The following is an 18,495-nucleotide window of genomic DNA, read 5'->3' on the forward strand; positions in this document are numbered from 1 at the left end:
TAAAATAAAACAAAACAAAACAAACAAAAAACCTAAGAATTTCCAGACGACTCCAGGAGAGTTATAAAGCAAACATAGGGCCCTTCCAGCATGGGTTCTGAAGAGCTGCCCATGCACAGCTGATAAAGTTGGCATTGGGCTTAGAAGATCTAGGGCCTTACCTTCCCAACCACTCAGACCAAAGGAATTTTCTGATTATCCTACAAAGACCACTGCCAAGGGCTTTCTTTGCTTTCCACGTAAAATCTCAGCAGTTTTAATTACAAGTAGGACAAGAACCAGTGGATGGCTCTACATGCATTGATTTTAGGCAGAATAACCAGCAGCGTAACAGGTGCTGAGAGTGTCTTTGAAGAGGTTTTGGGCAAGTTATCATTTTTCCGTAAGTTTACTTTGAAGGGGGGCCCACTGCATTGGCTCAGTTGGCTAAATCCTCTCCTTGCAAGATCCAGGATCCCACATGGGCTCCAGTTCATGTCTCAGCTGCTCCACTTCCCAGCCAGCTCCCTGCTTGTAGCCTGGGAAAACAGGTTGATGGCCCAAAGTTTTGGGACTCTATACTCATGTGGAAGACCTGGAAGAAGCTCTTGACTCTTTGCTTCAGATCGGCTCAGCTAGGGCCATTGTAGCCATTTGGAAAGTGAATCAGTGAACGGAAGATCTTTCTGTCTGTCCTTTTATATCTTGTAGAAGGACATTATGACCCTGGAAGGTCAGCTAGCACGGGATTACAGTTGATTGGATAATATTTGTATGAGAACAACCAAATGGATACCTTTTGTATAACTGATTGGATATCATTTGTATGAGAACAGTTGAGTGATCTGATGCTTTCCCAGACCACAAGCAGGATGCAAAGTGGAGCAGTAGAGACATGATCCAATATCCAATGGGGTCCTGGCACTAGCAAGGCAAGGATTTAGCCATTGAGCCATCACACTGGGCCCTATCGTTGGAATTTTTACCACCACAACAACAGAAAATCATGTGTATTTTATGCAACTAAGGATTTCTTATGTGTAATTATCCCAATTATATTTTCAAGTCTAGTAGAAATGGCCCAGTTAAATTATTATTTTTAAGTGAACTAGATCAAAATTATTTAAATGCAAATTCAACCCAACCTCAGACAAAGTTGTAGTTTTGCACACTGGGAAGTATATTATTTAAAATACAGTTAGTTTGGGGCCTGGCATGGTGGCCTAGTGGCTAAAGTCCTCACCTTGAATGCATCTGGGTCCCATATGGGCACTGGTTCTAATCCCAGCAACTCCACTTCCCATCCAGCTCCTTGCTTGTGGCCTGTGGAGGCAGCCGAGGACGGCCCAAGGCATTGGGACCCTGCACCTGTGTGGGAGACCTGTAGGAGTTTCCTGGCTCCTGGCTTTGGAATGACACAGCACTGGCCATTGTGGTCACTTGGGAGAATGAATCATTGGATGGAAGATCTTCCTCTCTGTCTCTCCTCCTCTCTGTAAAAACAAACAAACAAACAAAAATCTGACTTTGCAATAAAAATAAATAAATCTTTAAAAATAAAATAAAATACAGTTCGTTCACAATATATTCACTGCCTTCATTCATAAATCATTTACAGATACTGGATTTGGAAGTTCTGCTTTTATGCTCCTGACTTGGAAAATAAGGTTGCATATAACAACTTCTTGAAACAGAAGATCTTACTTAGTGGTGAGTTTCTGCCCTGTTCCTAGGAATCTAATTCTCTTAGTCTAAGCCCAAGGGTCTGTGACCATGAGATAAGGCAAGAAGCTGTCTCTTCTCAGGAAGGGTGTAGCCCTCCTTAGGGTGGGGATGCCATCTGGGGGCACAGATAGGGCTGTTCGCAGTGGATTACTGTAGGGTTAGTACCAAGGGCAAAGTGGTTATAAAGACACAACATCCTGTGAGCCTGTGGGATCGACCAAGAAAGAAGACACAGTTTCTAACCCGCTCCACTTTTGCTAATTTTTTTAAGTGACCATAATAACGAAACAAGGAAATAAGAGACAAGACCCAACAACTCTACATGTTTACATTGTGTAAAGAATGAAAGCTAAAGGTCAACACCCATAAGGAACTTTGTTAAAGAGGCCTAGTCTGGGACTCATTCGTGAATTCAACAAACACTAAATTTCTGCTTTCTTGTTCTAGTGCCTTCAGAAAAGCAGCGAAGACAGTCAGCCTCTATTATGGAACAAAAGGCTAATGAGAGTTAGTAAATTATCTTGCACAGGCCCATTTGCTTTAGAGCAGGGAAAAAAAAATGTTGCCAAAGAACTGATTTTTTTTAAAAAGTTATTGCCAACTGATGATTTATTGCATAGATTTATGAGGTACAAAGTGATTTCGTGATTTATGAGAACACTTTGTAGGAACACAAAGAGTGGAAGGATCTGGTGGTCAAACTTGACAGAGGTCAATGTTGTGCTTCGCACAGTCATTCTCTCCTGAGAGAACTGAGGATTGCCTGTGTTTGCTGACCCCTTGAATTTCCCTTTCTCGCAACTTGTTGTTTTGCAATGCTTTCAGACTGCCAGAAAACTGAAAGAACTCTCAGATCCCTGGTGCCCAGTTCCTGTTAATGTTGATATTTGGTATCATTTATGACACATTTGTCAAAACCAAGAAGCTAACATCAGAATATTAGTATTCACTGGACACTAGACTGCATTTGGATCTCAGACATTTTCTCACGAATGCGTGTTTCCTGGCTGATCCAAATCCTGGATACTACGTTGAATGTTGTCTAAGTGTGCCTATACCTAATGTAATCAAGTATTCACTCTCAGAACACTCTCCTCACTCCTTCCCCTCTCAGCACCTCCTGTCAAGATCATGGAGCCCATCAGCTTCCTCTGACTCAGTCGTCCCCCAGTCACAATGGGTCTTGTTGCACCCCTGAGGCACGACTTGTTCTCTGTGCTCCTTTTGCCCCATCAACCAACAGACTGTGGTAGGCTTTCTCTGGAGTCCAGAATGAGCTCAGCAGCAAATGCTGGTGGAAGGTGCATATTATGTTAGTTGCCATTCTAGGCACTTTGCTTATGGCAGCTCATTCCATCTTCTCAACAGCCTCTGACATAGCTTTATTTCACAGATGAGGATATTGAGGCACACACAAGTTAAATAACTTGCCCGAAGTCACCCAGGTACAGGTGACAACCAGAATTTGAACCCAGGAGTTTTGGTCTAGCACCTTAATCTTGTGTTCTGGGCTGAATTATGGCTCCAGGAAATTTTTGTTGTTGTGTATCTAAATTCTGCTTTCCACTTCACTTCACATGTTGTTTTCTTCTTTTCTTTTCTTTTGCACATCTCTGAAATTAATCCCAATAAAATCTCAAATAACTTAATAACCATCAGTGTAAGGAAAGCAAACACTTCCTAAACAACCAACTTCTACAAGCAGTCCTACATGGTAGTTCATGTTTTATTTTTCACGACAGTCCTGACAGGTTTTATTTATTTCTTTTTAAAGATTTACTTATTTTTATTGGAAAGACAGATCATATTTGCAAAGAGAAGAAGGAACAGAGAGAGAGAAAAAGATTTTTCATCTGCTGGTTCACTCCCCAAATGGCCATCATGGCCAGAGTTGAGATGATCTAAAGCCAGGAGCCAGGAGCTTCTTCTGTGTCACCCATGTGTGTGTGTAGAGTCCCAAGACTTTGGGCCATCCTCAACTGCTTTCCTAGGCTACCAACAGGGAACTGGATGGGAAGTAGAACAGTCAGGACATGAACTTGCAAAATGAGGATTTAGCCATTGAGCCACCATCATGTTGGGTCTGGTCTTGTAAAGGTTTTTTAAAATGAGGAAATTGCATTTCAAAGACATTACTTAACTTGTTCAAAGGTTGAGATTTCCCAAACCTAAGCCCTCTGTTGTGTATCTCAGTCTCAAACCCCTTTCCTCATGGATCTCCCTCCTCATCTTCCAGCCTCAACATGTCAGTTATTGCTCTGCATAAGCCCATTCTATTTAGGTGGCTTTGCTGGGTTGGCCTCCCAGCCACATGCCTCTCCAGCCAGGGCCAAACTCTGAATGTTTGGAGCCTGGGACACACTTGTTAGGGATCTACAAGGCTAGGACTTTGGAGCAAGACCCTGTGACCATCAGATCCACTGCCCACTCCAGACAGGGTCTGCATCTACAATGATACTTGATTTTCTTTCCCATCTATTTGGCAATCAATGCCAAGGACGTGCCAAGCCCATCTTGTGCACTGGGGACACTGCAATAACCAAATAGCCACCATCTAGGGAAGGAGGCTAATAATAAGAAGATGCATGTAGAAAATGCTGGGTGGGGATTCAGGCTCAGGAGAAACAATGGAAGGTAGACGACAGCACAGGGAGAAAGGAGAGACAAGAGTGTGAACATGTGCATTAAGCTTGGCCAGGGATAACTTCTCCAAGAAGGGTTTCTTCCTGAAGTCCAGCATCTGCTGATTGCTTGACTATGCTCAGTTTCAGAAAGGTCATTCTCTTATATGACACTCACTGTCCTGGTAGCAAGTTCCGATTCCTCTGTCTGGGTCCTGAACTGTCTTTTGGCCATCAGGAACCAAGCATGCAAGCCTCACTGTTAGGAGCACAGCTCTTTACCCGTATGAAGTCAGCTAATATGTTTTTACAAGCAGTCACCCCATAACCCTAACACCCTCAACTCCTCCAGCTGTTTCACTGGTCTCTGTGTCTACTCCAGCACGATGGCTCAATGACTAAATCCTCACCTTGCGAGTGCCAGGATCCTACATGAATGCCAGTTCATGTCTTGGCTGCTCCAGTTTCTATTTATTTCCCCTTCTCTCCATAAATCTGATCTTCCTTTCCAAGGGAAAAAAAATCTTAAGGAAAAAAAAAAAAAGAAAAGATCTTACATCCAGTGTGAGGACAGAATCCAGTTCCTAAGACTGAGCCCAAAACTTACGCTTTCTAATGTTATAACACAGACACCTTACTCTGGGAATCCTCCACCTCAGGAGACACTGTGGACCATGTGATGATCATTGTCCAGCCCATGTGCTGTGAGCAACCAGAAAGAGACAAGGAGGTGGGACTGTCCGATGGCAGGAAGCAGAGTGCTCAGTGACTGACTCATGTCCCTGCCTGGAAATGGAGGACTCCAACTAGTCTTATAACAAAATTATGTATGATTACAGTACGTCATACTGGAACAGATGCAACTGTGGTTATGAAATCTCTGGAGAGAGGAGTAGCTTGAACTTCCCTTCTCATGGGATAGGGTGGATCTCTACGTTTGATGTAGTTTAGCCTGCAAGGAGAGCATATCCAGAAAGCTGGCTTCTGTTGAGTCCTAGATGGACAACATTTTATACTGATTGCCTCTGAGGTAATTATACCTCTTTAGAACAACAGCATCTTCCCTTGCTGTTGGTCAGTGAAGGCTTGAGACAGGTGCCACTGCTTGTCCATGCACCAGCCTGCCTTCTATTTCTAAGGTGGAAGCCATAGACAAATAGAGCCCATTGACTTTTCTTTTCTTTTCCTTTCTCTTCTTTTCTTTTCTTTTCCTTTCCTTTCTCTTCTTTTCTTTTCTTTTCTTTTCTTTCCTTTTCTTTTCTCTTTTAATTTTAAAGGAAAATTTTACAGAGAGATAGAGACAGAGAAAGATCTTCCATTCAGAGGTTCACTCTCCCAAATGGCCATAATAGCCAGAGTTGAGCCAATCTGAAGGCAGGAGCTTCTTTTGGGTCTCATTCGTGGGTGCAGGGGCCCAAGGATTTGAGCTATCCTCTGCTGTTTTCCGAGGTCACTAGCAGAGAGCTGGATGGGATGTAAAGCAGCAAGAGCATTAATCAGTGCCCAAATGAGATGTGGGTTTGCAAGCAGAGGATTGGGCTACTATGCCACCACAACGAGCCTCAGCGCACAATGACTTTTATTGCCTAGATACTTTAAGGATTATTCAGAAAATAGTATAAATCTTGGATATTTTTTGAAGTCTTTTGTTGACATTGCATTTACTTTTTTAAAAAGATTCTATTTTTATTGGAAAGGCAGATCAGATATACAGAGAGAAGAGACAGAGAAAGACCTTTCCATCCTCTGATTCACTCCCCAAATGGACACATTGGATAGAGCTGAGCTGATCTAAAACCAGGAGCCACGAGCTTCTTCTGGTCTCTCTCACAGGTGTAGGGTCCCAAAAACTTAAGCCATCCTCCACTGCTTTTCCCTCACAAGCCGGGAGTTGGATAGGAAATGGAGCAACTTGGACAGAAAAACACCCATAGGGGATCCTGGACTGTACAAGGCAAGGATTTAGCCATTGAACCATCGAGCCAGGACCCTCATAGCAATTTTTTTTAAAGATTTATTTTTATTATTTTTTTTTTATTGGAAAGGCGGATATACAGAGAGGAGAGACAGAGAGGAAGATCTTCCATCTGATGATTCACTCCCCAAGTGAGCGCAACAGGCTGATGCTATGCCGATCCGAAGCCAGGAGCCTCTTCCGGGTCTCCCACGCGGGTGCAGGGTCCCAAAGCCTTGGGCTGTCCTAGACTGCTTTCCCGGGCCACAAGCAGGGAGCTGGAAGGGAAGCGAGGCTGCCGGGATAGAACTGGCGCCCATATGGGATCCCGGGGTGTGCAAGACAAGGACCTTAACCACTTGTGCCACCGCACCGGGCCCCATAGCAATTTTTTTTAAGATTTTTTTTTTTTTATTGGAAAGGAATATATACAGAGAGAAGGAGATACAGGAGATTTTCTGTCTGCTAGTTCACTCCCCAAGCGGCCACAACAGCCAGAGCTGAGCAAATCTGAAGCCAGAAGTCAGGAGCTTCTTCTGGGTCTCCCACATGGCTGCAGGGTCCCAAAGCTTTGGTCTGTGTTCAACTGCTTTCCCAGACCACAAACCAAAAGCCTGCTGGGATGTGGAGCAGCCAGAGTATGAACCAGTGCCCATATGGGATCTTGGCATGTGTAAGGAGAGGACTTTAACCACTAGGCTACTGTGCCAGGCCCCTCATAAGCAATTTCTAAAGTAACTGATAACTAATTATAATAGTGATACCAGCATCGGCAGTGGCATCTTCACTCTCAGCACTTGACCCAGGGCTGATGGAAGTGATTTGAGTACTAAGAATCTCCAAAGAGCAGTGTAAATCAACTTGGGCTTGCGGGTTTGCCTCTGGGAACTGGCACAGAGCCCAGAGTCCTCCTAGTGGTTCTCAGAGTCTTGAAAGGCATCAGATATGTCCATTCATCTGGAGGTCTTTTTCCTATGTGTTTCTGGCCGAGGCATGCCACACCTTCTCCCGGGGTTTCCTGTGCAGCTGGTCGGTGTCACCTCTGTCTGGCTCCATGGCTGCTTTTCTAGAATCCGTAAAAGCCAAGCTCCTAGTGAGGCTTCCTGACCCACCTGTTCTCAGACCAGCAGCTGCTCAGTGAACTGAGTCAAGCTCTGGAGTGGCTGGCTCTGTTGCAGTGTGGCTCACCTTCTTCAAAGAGCTATTAAGGTATAGAAAGCTCTTTGTATTAAATAAAAACACCAAGTGATAGGGAAATTTTGTGCCCTGGCTGAATTGAGTTTCCCTCCTTCTTCAGTGGTACTAGAACACTGCAACATCTGGAAGGCTGTGGATTCTGTTTTGTTTCTGTTTTGTTTCCTTTTCAGTTTAGTTTTAATTGAAAGAGCTACAAAGGGGGAGGGAGAGAAAGCGGGAGATAGAGAGATCTTCTAGCCACTGGTTCACTCCTTAAATGGTTGCAACAGCCAGTGCTGGGCTGATCTGAAGCCAGGAGGTTCTTCTGGGTTTCCCACATGGGTACAGGACCCAAAGGCCTTAGGCCATCCTCAAATGCTTTCCCATTCCAAAGCAGAGAGGTAGGTAGGAAGTGGAGCAACTGGGACACAAATTTGAGCCTGTATGGGACGCCTGGCTACAGGCAGAGAACGACCATGCTATTCTACTGCGCTGGCCACCAGGGTTCTCAGCTTCGGCTTTGGAGGAGGATGGCCAAGGAGCAGAGAGGGACACGCTAGGTCACTCTGTGATGGTGGTGGTGGCTGTGCATACAGCATTTAGAGCCAGAGTCATAGGAAAGTGTGGCAGTGGATCTGTTTCATCTCCTGTTTCTAAATGTTCTTCCTATACACTTAGGCTGCCCTAATGAAACTGACTCCTGGATCCAGAATATTTGACCATGATCTTTAGCAAATTGTATCTTGTCTGCTCTGACCTGTTACTCCCATCAGCCATCACTGAGTCCCTTCAGTTGGCATAAATGCACCCATCAGCATTTTCTGGGCATGTGTCTTAGCCAGCTGTAACTTCAGCCATGTGTCTAAACCACAGTCCAGCTATTAGGTGCACCAGCTGCCACCTCAGGGAAGACTCCAGTTCAAATCCTGGTTTCACCATGTGCTGACTATAGGACCCTGAGTGATTTCCCTGAGAAATTTCAGCTTCTTGTCTTCTGCAAACTGGGAAAATCCTGTATACAGGGGTGAGACTGAGCAGTAACTGAATTAGTTCTCACAGGGCATTTAGCATAGCTCCAGACATAGAGTAGGCTTTTCATAACTGTCAGTGCCTAGACCAATTTTTCCTGGATCCTTCATTTTGCCCAGTGCATAGAAGACACAGAGTCTCATTTCATTGTTCCCCTCTTACAGCTACAACACACTGAAAATGTCAAAGTGGGACCCGGTGCAATGGCTCAAGTGGCTGATCCTTGCCTTGCAAGTGGTGGCATCCCATATGGGCACCAGTTCATGTCCTGGCTGCTCCACTTCCCATCCAGCTCCCTGCTTGTGGCTTGGGAAAGCAGTAGAAGATGGTCCTAGTCCTTGGGACCCTGTTCTCACCTGAGAGACCTGGAAGAAATTCCTGGCTCCTGGCTGTTGGCTTTTGAATCAGCTCACTAAGGGAGTGAACCAACGCATGGAAGATCTTTCTCTCTGCCTCTGTAGACTTGCCTTTCCAATAAAAATAGATAAAATCTTAAAAAAAAAAAAAAGAAAATGAAATTAGCCAAGGATGTATGGTTTGTAATTTATGGTTGAAACTTGACTTCCTTTAAAAATGGAAAGCTGCAACTTGAAAGAAACATGCCTAACAATTTAATCATGATAGTCACACTCCCTGTTTAAGCTCTTATGAACAGGGTTAACGTTTTCCAAAGTTCTTTTGGTAAGCCATGTAAAACTGACAGTTATGTATTTTTTTCTTCAATCTTCCTTTTTGTTACTCAGTGGAAACCAATATTTATCCATCTTACAGCTTTGAGCACTTCTGCCATTCTCCACAATTTCTTAAGGATTGATGGTGGTGTTTGTGTCATCCCAGCTGCAAGTCATTTCATCATTTTGGGTGCATGGCACAGGATTTGCAGAATTCAATTCATCTGAAGCAGTTTTTGCTCTCTTGCCACCTCCTCACCTACCATGGGCTTCAATTTCCTTTCAATGATTAGTGTTGCCACCCTCGAGAGTGGGGCTTTTTCATTCTGGAGGGTGCACCAGAATTGTTGCAGCAGGGCAAATTCTGTTAGGAATATTGATTCCCAGTCTTCTCCTCTTATATTAGGCTCAGGAAGTCTGATATGGGCCCTGAGCACATGCATTTAAATAAAAAGAGTGAGAGGCAGCCTCCTGTGAGAATCCACTTAGATAGAGGAAAATGATGGAAAACAACAATGCAATATGTATGATTTACCTCCTAATCTGTTGGCATTGTGTATCTTTCCCAAGCCATGGAGCACAGGCTTTAGTTGGACTTGCTGATACAAAGAAAGCATATATACATGTACAATTTATCTTACCCTTATTTGAAGAACAGTTACAGAGGAGACAGAGAGAGAGAGAGAGAGAGAGAGAGAGAGAGAGAGAGATCTTCTACCCATCGATTCACACCCCTAAATGTCTGCAGTGGCTGGTGACTCCTCTGGTTCTCCCACGTCTGTGTAGGGGCCCAAGTAGTTAGGTCATCCTTTGCTGCTTTCCCAGACCATCAGCAGGGAGCTACATTGGAAGTGTACCAGCTGGTACTCGAATCTTCCCAAATGGGATACCCATGCCACAGATGGACAGTTAACCTGCTACATTATGACAATGGTCCCCAAAACATAGCTTGTAAAAAGCCTACCAGGATTATGTTTTTCACAAACCTCCAATTATTCTGGATTTTTGTCCTGTCTGAACTACCCACATAGGTTGAACTTTTAGAAAATAATTATTCTGGGGCAGGCACTGTGGTTCAACAGGTCAATCCTCCACCTTGGCACCAGCTCCCATAAAGTTGCTGGTTCGTGTCCCATCCAGCTCCTGGTTTATGGTCTGGGAAAGCAGCAGATGATGGCCCAAGCTCTTGGGCTCCTTCACCCACTTGGGAGACTTATAAGAAGCTCCCTGTCTCTTCTCTGTAAAACTGCCTTTTTCCTGTCACCACCCCTCCAAAAAAAAAAAAAAAAAGAATTATTCTGCTGCTGGCATGGTGGCTTAGTCCGCTAATCTTCTACCTGTGGTCCTGGAATCCCATATGGGCTCTGGTTTGAGTCCTGATTTCTGATTCAAATTTCCTACTAAGGCTCCTGTGAAAATAGTGGAGTATGGTCAAAGTGGGCCCTGATACCTACTAAGAGAGACCCAGAAGAAGCTCCTGGCTACTGACTTTGGACTAATTCAGCTTTGGCTATTGCAGCCATTTGGGGAATAAGCCAGCAGATGGAAGATCTCTCTCTCCCTGTCTTTCTTTCTCTCTCTGTAACTCTGCCTTTCAAATAAAAATAAATATTTAAAAGAGAAAGAAAAAGCCTGAGCTCATCAGAGGGCTCTCTGTGTAACCCTGTGTTGGTTTCTGTTGTCCACATGCCCACGGGTGGCATGCTACAAGAACGCATTTACAATGAGCTGGAGCCTATGCAGGGGGCTACCTGGGCACTTTATCAGAAGGGCTATAGGAAACCAGGCCTGAAATGGGGAAATGACTGGAGTTCTGCAATTCAGAAGTGGTTGAGGTGAGAAAAAAGTAAATCTAGGCCAAAGCTGAGGCCATCCAGCCTCCTGGAATAACTGGCATCTGACCTTCCTCTAAATGCTTCCATTCCGTTCCTTCTTCTGTATTCTGTATGTCTCTTTTATTGCCTATTGCCTGCTGAATTTTGCTATTTCAGTTGTTTGGTCAAACACCTGTCATTTATTGCCCAATCTTAAAGGCAAGAATATCGTCTCCTTTATTTAAACTAAAAACCGTACAAAACAATAACTTTTATACCTTGCACATTACTTGGAATACAATAAATATTTACTGAAGCATATCAAGCATGACAAATATTTGACGTGTATGTTGACCTTCTTCTCCAGTACTGGGACAAGCATTGCTAATGGATCTCAGTGTTTTTTTCTGCTGGATCCGGAAGAAGCCTCTAGATCCTTTAGAACATAGCTTTCCATCAAGTCAGAACTGGCTGGCAGAAGGAAACCTGTCTCAATGCTACTTCTAAATGAAATGGAAGACCTTTCTTTCTATGGTCCAATTATTAAGTCCATTTGTGGAATAAAGAAGAGGAAAAACTTAAAGTATTAATGAAGTAGTTTAAAAATCAGTCCAGGGCCCGGCGCAATATTGTAGAGGTTAAAGTCCTCTCCTTGACGCGCTGGAATCCCATATGGGCAACGGTTCTTATCCCGGCAGCCCCACTTCCCATCCAGCTCTCTGCCTGTGGCCTGGGAAAGCAGTATGGCCCAAAGCTTTGGAATCCAGCACCCTCGTTGGAGACCCAGAAAAGGCTCTGAGCTCCTGGCTTCAGATCAGCTCCAAATGTTGTGGTCGCTTAGGGAGTGAATCAATGAACGGAAGATCTTCCTCTCTGCCTCTCCTCCTCTCTGTATATCTACCTTTCCAATAAAAATGAATAAATCTTTTTTTTTTTTTTAGATTTATTTTTATTATTATTTTTTTTTTATTGGAAAGGCAGATATACAGAGAGGAGAGAGAGAGAGGAAGATCTTCCGTCCGATGATTCACTCCCCAAGTGAGCGCAACGGGCCAATACTATGCCGATCCGAAGCCAGGAGCCTCTTCCGGGTCTCCCACGCGGGTGCAGGTTCCCAAAGCTTTGGGCCGTCCTCGACTGCTTTCCCAGGCCACGGGCAGGGAGCTGGAAGGGAAGCGGGGCTGCCGGGATTAGAACCGGCGCCCATATGGGATCCCGGGTGTGCAAGGCGAGGACCTTTAACCACTTGCGCCACCGCGCCGGGCCCGAATAAATCTTTTTTTAAAAAATCAGTTCAAAGCATAGAATTGTGGCACAGTAACTAAAGCTGTCATTTTGATTTTTGGTTGACTGCATCCCAGAGGGTAATGATGGTTCAAGTTCTGATTCCTCTGCTTTCACTCCAGTTCCTTGCCAATGTACCTGAAAGGCAGTGGATAATGGTATACGTGCCTTGGTCGCTGCCACACATGGGGGAGGCCCAGATGGAGTTCAGAACCCTTAGTTTGGCCTGGCTCAGTTCTGGCTATTATGGTCATTTAGGAAATGCATCAATAGATGGAAAATCTCTCTCTCTCTCTCTCTCTGTCTTGCTCTGCCTTTCAAACTGCTCAATCAATCCACCTTAAAAGCAAGTTAGTTCAATGTATGGCAAATACTGAGGGCAAATACATGGAATTATTATAGCGGAGTACAGTAGAGCCAGAGTAACCAACCAGCTTAGCCACAAGCAGACAGGTTGATTTTCCAACCTTTGAGACGTTGGGATGATACCAATGACATCATCATGGCAATGATCTTATGAGGGCAAGAAAGTTTCTTCAATTCTCTTAGAGCTCCTAGCTAGGTATGAAACAGAAATCCACACAGATTCTTGAGGAGTAAAGCAGAATCCATGATTTGATCAAGGTTTTCTGTGACACCTCAGACTTCAGGAATGAAATTGCAGAGACTCTGAGCAGGTGATCTGCATGGCTTCTGGGCAGAGTGCAGAGCCATGCAGACATGGGGTTGGATCAAGTGTCTAATCTGCAGATAAACAGACTGAGAAGGGGAATGCAGCAGTGCCTGTCTGTCCAGATTCTTCGCTATTTTCCTTGCTGGAATTTCTTCTTACCAGGTGTAGAGTAAGTGTCCTGCTCTGGGATGCGGGTTTTAGGATCTATAATCACAAAAAGTGGGCAAGAGAATTTCTTTCTGGCTGCTCTTACACAGCTAGGCAGTGATGGTGGGCGGTTGGAGGAATGTTTCTAGATTTTATGGCTGACTTCGGATAAGAGGGATTCTAGTTTCCTTAGAGGAGAATGGAGAGCAGGACTAAGAGATGTTTACATTTCCTGGAAGGATACAGTGTAGGTTACGTATACTCTGTCAGCTCAATACAAGGAAATCAAGCATGCTAGGGTTTTAGTATCCACAGTGGTGATGCTGGAACGGAACCTGAACAGATACTGAGGGAGACCCCATTCGGGAAGTCAAGGGATGTCCTTTTAGGGAGCACACTCTGAGCCTCACAAATGCAAAACCCAGGGACCCAGGAACAACTGGACCCTTTGAAGTGGTGATTCTAAAACATAATTCAGGTGCATCCACAGTCAGGGTGTGTGAGGCAAGGATCCTGGCTTCTGTCGCAGCGCAGGCAGCAATGGTGTTCACCCTGAAAGGAATGTAACCAATAGTGGGGTGCTTTCCTTCTTCTCATTCCCCACTCACTCCCCTCCCCAGGCTCTCCTGACCCCAGTCAACAATCTTGAGGTTTCCATTTTGCATGGATAAAGGTCTCCTGTGTTTGTTTATAGCATCTGTCCCAAATCAGGACGAACCCTATAACTGATTTTCACCCACATGGCCATTGTAGTTGCTTTTCTCTATGCTTTAAAACTCTGATTGTGAGAAAATTAATCTTCTGTGCCCTAGACTGGAGGTCACGTGAGGGCATATGTCAAATGTTGATTTTTATGGAGTCAGTCTCAGAGGGAAACATATAAGAGGTTGGTTAAAATAATAGGTTTTTTTTTTGTTTTTGTTTTTGTGGGGGGGGATCCTACTGGTAAGTGAGGTTCTCCAAAGCAAAAACAAATTGCAGCAAATTCATTTTAAATTTTAATTCCTGCTAAATTATAACAATCATAGCAGATGTGTGCAGGCCTAACAGTTGCCTCGACTTCTAGAACAGACTAACTAGTTTGGGGTTGTCCGAGATCAGCATCCAACACAGCAACGTTTGTTCACAGCGCTGCAGGATGATGTTGATGGCCGGCTTTTTGGACAGATTTTTCTGGTCCTATCTATTCTTTGCTCCTGCAACTCTCAGATGCCATTCTTGGCTCTTAAAAATAATCCAGGCTTCAAAATACATGTCGGCTTTCAAGTTTTTACGTATGAGGGGTAATAGGCTGGAGAACTAGACCACCACATCTTCTTTGAATAGGTAAAAAGTAAGAGTTAATAGGCTCTGATGGAAGCCTTGCAGATTTTCTGGTGAAGAAAGCAAATTCAGGAACTTGATGAGCCTCGTAGCAACTGGGTGCCATCAAGTCCTTTTATATTTACTCCTAAATTCTTGAGTAGCCAAGTTTGCTTTATATGTAATTTCTGGAAGAAGTATGGCAATGTTACAATAATTAAATAATGGTTAGAAAATTAAATTTAAAAATTTCTTAGAAAATTTCAACTGCATTCTTGTAAAGTTTTCTGTGTTTCAATGCCTATAGACTATTTAAGGGAGCTTTGTAATGCTTCTTTTCCTCAAGTACAGTATGCTTAAGAAGCATTTCCATCTGTTAACATGCTATGAGCAGGTCAGGATAATTTTCCAGTTTAGATTTTTCCTTTTTTTTTTTTTTGATATCTATACCTGCTCACAGAGCGCAGTTTCAACAGAGAGGAGAGACAGAGGGAGACAAGAAATAGGTCTTCCATTCACTGGTTCATTCCCCAAATGGCAGCAATGGCTGGAACTGGGCTGAATCTGAAGTCAGAAGCTTCCGCTGGATCTCCCACGTGGGTGCAGGGGCCCTAGGACTTGGGCCATCCTTCGCTACTTTCCCAGGCATATTAGAAGAGGAAGTAGAACAGCTGGGACTTAAACTGGAACTCATAGGGGAAGCAGGTAGGTACTGTAGGCTGAGGCTTATCGTGCTGCACCATGGCATTCAGCCCTAGTTTTCCAGTTTCTAAATGTTCAATTCAACAAACCCAAGAAAATCAAGAAGAGATTTCCATTCCCATAAGGCAGGCTAGGTCTTCTGGCCTACCTCCTCCTGAAATTATCCAAGAAATGTTGCTCATTACTTTTTTTTTTTTTTTTTACTTTTAAAAGTATCAGAGATCCGGCAAGATAATAAACAAAGTCAAGTCCAACAATAAAAGAAAAACAAGGACTCTAAATTTGAGTGGAACCCTGAGACTATTTTTGTAGAAAAGTATTGCTAGTCTGGTTAAACTTGAACTTTGGTTCTGAGGGTTCTTTGTGACAAAGGACAAAAAATCATAGTCAGAGCGTGCCTCTTCCCTTACCAATATGGGTCAACCCCACAGGCAAAGGGTGAAACTAAAGTAAACGGTGCAGGAAATTAATTGCACAGACATTACCCATATGATGAGCAGAACAGGGCAGGTAGCAATGGCCGAAAACTGTCATAAGTAAATGTTATTGGAAGTTAGTACTGGGCCCAGCACGGTAGTCTAGTGGCTAAAATCTTCACCTTGCACGTACTGAGAGCCAGTATGAATGTCGGTTCTAATCCTGGCAGCCCTGCCTCCCATCCATCTCCCTGCTTGTGGTCTGGGAAAGCAGTTGAGGATGGCCCAAAGCTTTGGGACCCTGTACCCACGTTGGAGACCCGGAAGAGGCTCCTGGCTCCTGACTTTGGATCAGCACAGCTCTGGCCATTGCAGCTGCTTGGGGAGTGAATCAAAGAACAGAAGATCTTACTCTTTGTCTCTCTTCTCTGTGCATCTGACTTTCCAATAAAAATAAATAAATCGTTTTTTTTTTTAAGATTTATTTTTATTATATTTTAATTGGAAAGGTGGATATACAGAGAGGAAAGACAGAGAGGAAGATCTTCCGTCCAATGATTCACTCCCCAAGTGAGCGCAACGGGCTGATGCTATGCCGATCCGAAGCCAGGAGCCTCTTCCGGGTCTCCCATGCCGGTACAGGGTCCCAAAGCTTTGGGCCGTCCTCGACTGCTTTCCCGGGCCACAGGCAGGGAGCTGGAAGGGAAGCGGGGCTGCTGGGATAGAACCGGCGCCCATATGGGATCCCGGGCCTGCAAGGTGAGGACCTTAACCACTTGTGCCACCGCGTCGGGCCCATAAATCGTTTTTTTAAAAAAAGAAGGCACTTGCCACCTTCCAAGTTTATATCAATGTGGTCATTAATAAATTAGTAAATAAAGAAAAGCAATCAAAACATCGAAAACGTATGAAGAGATGTTCAGAGACATTGATAGTAGAGGCAAAATGTGTAACACATCTCTAACTAGACTCTCAGCAGGGGAAGGGAGAGACACTTGGGAGAAAGAAATTATTGGTTGGCAATAATTCAGAGCTGAGCAAAGACATCAGTCTACAAATTTAAAAAGAGTGAGCAGGAAAAAAAATAAAGAAATTTATACCTATACTCATGGTTGTGAAACTTTGACAAGCCAAAGACAAACAAGATCCAAAACTAACCAAAGAAAATGGTGATCCACTAGACTAGAGCTGACTTCCCAATAGTAATGGGAGAAGCTGAAAACTAGCGGAATAAAACCACCAATTAATTTAAATAACTGCCAAACTACAGCCAGGCAAAAAAAAGAAAAAAGGAATCTTTCAAGAATGAGCCCCGCCTCCCCCCCCCCCCACCACCAAAAGTTAATTTTTTGCCCGATTACTGGTACTTTGCTATCATCACACTCTGACCTCAGACCTTTCCTTTAGGCAGAATAAAAGTGACCCTTCTGTGGAAGATGGAAGAAAGAACAAAGAAGCCATGAGTTTATTGATCCTTGAAAGTGAGGTTGCATTTTTAAATTTGTTTTCACTTTATTTGAAAGATAGAGAAGAAACGAGGCGAGAAGGACAGGGAGAGAAGGAAGAAGAAGAGAGACTGTGGGAAGTCTTCTATCTACTGTTTCTCATATCCCTGCATCTCTCAGGGCCAGGTCTGGGCGAAGTTTAAGCCTAGAGCCCAGTACTCAGTCTGTCTCCCATATGGGTAGCAAGGATGCATCTGCTTGAGCCAACATCTGCTACTTCCCAGGGTGCACCTCAGCAGGAAGCTGGAGTCAGAGCAGAACCTGAACTTGAAACTGGTCTCTCTAGGGGGTTGGAGGAGCTGGCACCACAGCTACGGGCAAGTTAATCCTCTGCCTGCCTTGCTGGCATTCCATATGGATGCCAGCTCAAGTCCTGACTTCTCTACTTCTGATCCAGCTCACTGAGAGTGGCCTGGTAAAGCAGCAAAGGATGGTCAAGTACTTGGGCCCCGCGCTCAGTTAACTCCTAAGTAACTCCTGGCTCCTACCCAGCTCCGGCCATTGTGACCAACCGGGGAGTGAATCAGTGGATGGAAGATCTCTTTCTTTCTCTTCTCTTTCTGTAACATTGCCTTATGAATAAAAATTAAAAATAATAATTTTAAAAAGACTGGGCACTCTCAAATATAAATGTGGGCTTTTTTACTACCATGCCAAATACCCACCCCCTAAGTTAATATTCACTATATAAAACAATAATTATATCTTGAAAGCTTAAAAACAATTAAAGCAAGATAGAATTAAAATATTTCCCAATGTTAACACGTCAGGAAGGACAAATGAATTAAAACATTCTAAGGTCTTTGAATTGTGTGGGAGAAGGATAAAGACATTGGTTAATTTCATGCTTTGATTAAGTTAAGGATACATATTAATTTCTAGGGTAATCCCTAAAAAATGGAGTATGGGTAACATTTATACCAGCAGAAGGGAACAAAATGGATTTTTTTTGAACAACCAATGAATCAAGAAAGAAAGGAAAAGAAGACACATAATAGATGGGACAAATACAAATGAGATGGTGGTTTTAAAATCCAACATTTAATTTCATTAATTGTGAATGGATTATTTGAACAAAAGAATGTATACACCATGATTTCATATACATAGAAAGTTCAAGCATGGGCAAAACTAAAGTAAATCATTTAGGGGTTGTGTAATCCCTGAAGAGTGTAGGATTTGGGCAAGGGGTGAGCCTGGGACCACGAGGAGGAAATGTGAACGGCTTCATTCCCTAGAGACACATCAAAGGATGTTCCAAGAAAGTTGATTTTGCAAATGCTGCACCCAGATGGGGCCAGATGATCACAGACAACAAACTTAAAGCTGCAGGAAACAATTTTGAGTCCAAGTTTTTGAAACTTTGGAAGGCAGAGGAGAGAGGGGTTCATGCAGAGACAAAGTTCCCACCATTGTGATTTATCCCCCCAAATGGTCAGGGCTGCTTTGGGCTGAAGTTGTAAGCTGAGTTCTTAGCTCAGTTTCCTGTGTAGAAAG

This window comes from Ochotona curzoniae, unplaced genomic scaffold, assembly GCF_017591425.1.
Source record: "Ochotona curzoniae isolate NIBS_2020 unplaced genomic scaffold, NIBS_Ocur_1.0 contig_2318, whole genome shotgun sequence".
In the NCBI taxonomy this organism is placed as follows: domain Eukaryota; kingdom Metazoa; phylum Chordata; class Mammalia; order Lagomorpha; family Ochotonidae; genus Ochotona; species Ochotona curzoniae.